Source organism: Aplysia californica, unplaced genomic scaffold (genome assembly GCF_000002075.1).
Source record: "Aplysia californica isolate F4 #8 unplaced genomic scaffold, AplCal3.0 scaffold00167, whole genome shotgun sequence".
NCBI classification, from domain to species: domain Eukaryota; kingdom Metazoa; phylum Mollusca; class Gastropoda; order Aplysiida; family Aplysiidae; genus Aplysia; species Aplysia californica.
In genome coordinates, this window is record NW_004797437.1 from 869,670 (window position 1) to 874,573 (window position 4,904).

Below are 4,904 nucleotides of genomic sequence, written 5' to 3' on the forward strand. Positions count from 1 at the left end.
TTCTTTTCTTTACATTTTGGTTCATAGAGACTAAATAGATCGTTCCTGCTCTGGACATCTGCCTCTAAATATAGCTTGAAGCTTTTCTTTCGGCAATAGTGAGACTCCATTTTAGGCAGACTTTCAAGGAATGCTCGCAGATGTAATCGCGCATCAGAACCAAATGCAGGTCTCCGAAAAGACTCATTCCCTGTTGATAAGCCATCACCTGGTCCACCTCGATGGTGTCTCTCATACAATTCCTGGAGTCCTGTTGTGGACAAAAAACGTCTGACAGCAGACCCTGAATCTGCTTCATCTGGTTTTCAGAAAATACTGCAGGGATGTAGTCCTACAAGATGCTGCTTTTCTCTGTTTAGCTGGCACATTGCATACATGTCCATTCAAAAATACTTCCTTCTCTGGACAGGGTAGCGACAATAAGAAATAAAATATTTCCTACATCTCTTCTTCGGTGACATTCGAACACTGATTACACTCGACCTTGCAAGAGCATCCATCCCCCAAAGTTCTTCCATCCTTTTCAACGTTATCAAACCCTGTATCCCCTCCAGTGTATCCCTTTCCTTCATAATACTGCCCCGTTGCACGTTTTTTATGTTCACAACTCTCTCCAAGTTTTCCCTTTCAAGTTTTCTCTTCTTTCCATTGATTACTGTCACATTATCGCTGTCGTTTCCATCACCACATGATTGATCAACAAGAACCTCACCTCTATCAACACGTATATTGGAATCAACATGTTCGCCTCTCTGGTCAGTGACATTCAAATCCAAATCTTCACCTCTACCATCATACATGTTGGAATCAACAATTTCACCTATAGGATCAGTGACATTTAACAACTCAAAAGCTTCAATTCTACCGTCATACATATCGGAATAAAAAACTTCATCTCCAGCGTCATAAGCATTCGCATTATGATTAAAAACATTTTCTCTGCTGCAATCAGCATTCACAAAAAGAGACCCATATCTACCATCATGCACATTCACATCATGAGCCTTATCTCTAGCATCACACATTTTCATATCAAGAACCTTTTCTCCACCATCGTTTACATTCACATCTGTTTCTCCATCATTGTGTATTGACATACTCAAATCAAGAACATTCTGAAAATGACTAGATCCAGCGTCATGCAGGTTAGCAGCAGTTTCAGTGACAATATTCTTCCCAATAGCCTCATTGAGTTCAAAATACACTCATCATCATCATCCAGTGCCAGATCTGCGACAGACATCGGCGATCATGATTTTCCATTCATTCCTTTGCTCGGATGCCCTCAGAAAAGCTACGTTTCCCTGATTTTTCCTTGTTATCCATTTGTTTAGGTTCCCTAAGTATGTTGTTCTGGGCCTACCCCTGCCTCGCTTGCCTTCAATTTTGCCAGTGAGAGCTAGATGTTCAAGACCCTTATGTCTATTTAGGTGTCCCAAAAACTGCATTTGTCGTTTCCTGATTGTTTTTAACATTGAGCGTCCCACGTGGGCTTCATCAAGCACTACCTCATTTGATTTCTTTTCCTTCCACGATACTCTTAGCAGTCTCCTAAGAAACCACATTTCTGTTGCCTCTATTTTACAAAATACACTAAATCACTGCTATTCACTGACATATCTAACAAATGAGTAAATGATATATCCGAAAAATTATCAAGTGGTTCATACAGAGAAAACTCGTGGGCATGTCCCTCTGATGAGTGAGGACGGGCATTTCCCTTAGAGAGGTGCTGGGTATGTCCCATTGACTGTGGTCATGGAGGCTTCACTGGAGGGTTTGCTGCTACCTTTTTAGACAGCTGTAACAGTTTATAGCCTCGTGAAAAGTGGTTCATGAATTCAATATAAATAATAATATAAGTTATTAAATCTATAATAAAGTAGTGCTTCATCTAAAGTAAAAGTAAATTTGAATGTTTCAAAAAATAATCCCCACTTTCAATGGCGTTTGACTTTGGGAACCATTTATCTTATAGCGGGTTAAAATATAATAACGACCAATCCACATTGCTGAGATACATCTATAACTAATTAAAACCCAACAATTAATCAACATTGATAAGATCTAAACCCGTGACTAACAATACTCAATAATTAATCTATATTATTGAGATCTAAACGGCGTCAATGGGCTTAACCATTAACATGAAAACTAAACGCGTACTGTAAGTCATGACAATCTCGCAAGTCACCATGAAGCTTACAGAATTATGAGCGACTTTGTAAGCTCTAGACGCTGATGTCACAATGTATCACACAAAACAAAGATTTATCTAAATATAAACACATAATAATTTTGAAAAGTATCTTATATACACATTTTAATATGATGGAAGAAATGGCATAACTCGCCTGTAGGCTGTTACTTGAATAAAAAATGAAACAAATTATTGTTTTGAACGAAGGTGCCTGGCCGGGACTTCTGCGTTTAGAGTCTCAAATCATGGTGAAATCCTGTTACGCCCGTTTAGAATCATCCGTGATAAAAAGTGCAATTTTCATTGGTTCAGTGACTTTAATATTTATAGAGTAGTGAAATAAAACCGAAATATAATTCTCCAAAATTCCGGACTTTCGCGTTTACAGACTTACAGGTATATATATATATATATATATATATATATATATATATATATATATATATATATATATATATATATATATAATAAACAATCAGGAAACGACAAAAGCAGTTTTTGGGACACCTGAATAGACACAAGGGTCTTGAACATCGAGCTCTCACTGACGAAATTGAAGGCAAACGAGGCAGAGATAGGCCCAGAGCAACCTACTTAGGGAACCTAAACAATTGGGAAACAGGGAAAAATCAGGGAAACGTAGCTTTTTTAAGACTAGAGCATCCGAGCGAAGAAATGAATGGAGAACTATAATCACCAATGTCTGTCGCAGACCTGGCACTGAATGATGATGATGATGATGATGATGATGATGAGGATGATGATGATGATGATGATGATGATGATGATGATGATGATGATGATGATGATGATGACGATGATGATGATGATGTTGATTCTGTCGCAGTGCTTGCATGTCAGTGTCGTAGATCGAAGCTCTGTATTTCCGCTCTTTTCCTTTCGTCGTTGGTGCTTCTCAGCCTGGTTGTTTCTACAGCTACTCTCTAGCATTATAGTTCTTTCCTTTATCATTTTCCTCCATGTTTTCCTGTCTTCAGCTATTTCTTCCCATCTACTCCATGCTTAGATAAGCTGTTTTTGCAGGTGTCTTTGTACCTCAATTTTGGTCTTCCTCTAGGTCTCTTTCCCTGGGCAAGTTCTCCATAGAGAAGTTGCTTCGGAATCTGGTTGTCGTCCATTCTCTTGACATGGCCCAGCCACTGCAATCTTTTTAAACACAGGATAGATGTCATGCTCTGGAGGTTTGTGCGTGCCAACACTTCAACATTTGTAACTTTGTCACGCCACGAAATGCCCAAGATCTTGCGGCAGCATCTGAGATGGAAAATGTCGAGGCGCCTTTCTTGTCTGCTGTACAAGGTCCATGTTTCAGATCCATAAAGGTGTGTGCTGAGGACACATGCTTCGTAAATCTTAATCTTTGTTTTGATGGTTAATCTTTTGTTTTCACATGCTCGTTTTGTCAGCCTTCCAAAAGTTGTTGCTGCTTTCCCTATCCTGGTATTGATCTCATAATCAAGTGATGTAGTAGAGCTGATGGTAGACCCCAGGTAACAGAACTTGTCCACTGTTCCAAGTTCCTTGTCGTTCAGCCATATATGGCTCTGCTCTGCACCTTCTTGGGTAAGGATGACTGTTTTCTTAACACTGATGACCAAGCTAAAGACCTTGCATGCTCTTGATAGGTGGTCCATCATTGTTTGTAGGATTGATTAACTGTGAGCAACAAGAGCAGCATCATCGGCGAAGAGAAGGTCTCGTACTGTTGTTTTGTTGATCTTGGTCTTGGCCTTGAGTCGAGCAAGATTGAAGAGCGACCCATCATTTCTCCAGTGGAGGAAGACATCCCCTGGTGACTCTTTAAATGTGTGTTACAGTAAGACAGCAAAATAAGTGCTAAAAAGGGTTGGTGCTAAGACATAACCTTGCTTTATTCCGCTATTGATGTTGGAACTGTTTGATGTTGAACCGTCAAACTGAATGGTGGCCTTCATATCTTCGTGGAATGAGATGATGAGCTGTAGTAGTATTGGGGGACAACCAATTTTTCCCAAGCACCATGTGCAGTCCTGATCTACAGACTGTATCAAAAGCCTTTGTCAGATCGACGAACGCAGTATGTAATGGTAGTTGCTGCTCCCTGCATTTTTCTTGTAGCTGACGAATAGAAAAGATCATGTTCATTGTTGAGCGGTTTGATCTGAAACCGCTTTGGCTCTCAGGTAGGACTCTTTCTGATAGTTTCTGAAATCGCTTCAGGATGATCCTAGCGAAAGCCTTTCCAGTGATGCTTAGCAGTGAGATACCCCTGTAGTTGTTGCAATCTCCTTTGTCCCCTTTGTTTTTGTAGAGTGTGGTGATTTTGGCATCTCTCATGTCATGTGGAATTTCTGCTTTCAGCCAACAAGTCGTTAGTAGCTTGTAGAGATATGGGAGGAGGGTCTCTTTGTTCTCTTTCAGCACTTCAGCAGGTAGGTTGTCATTTCCTTCTGCTTTTCTGCAGCGAGTTCATCGATAGCAGAGGAGAGTTCTTCTTCTGTTGGTGTTGTACCAAGTTCTGACATTTCGGAGAGTTGAGGAATGGCCTCATGTAGCTGTCTATCAACACGTCGTTCCTTTGAGTATAAGTCTGAATAATGTTCCACCCATCTTTCCATTTGTTTCTTTTTGTCTGTCAGCTGTTCACCTGTCGCAGACTTTAGAGGTGCCACTTTGTTTGTTGTTGGTCCAATAGCAACTCTGA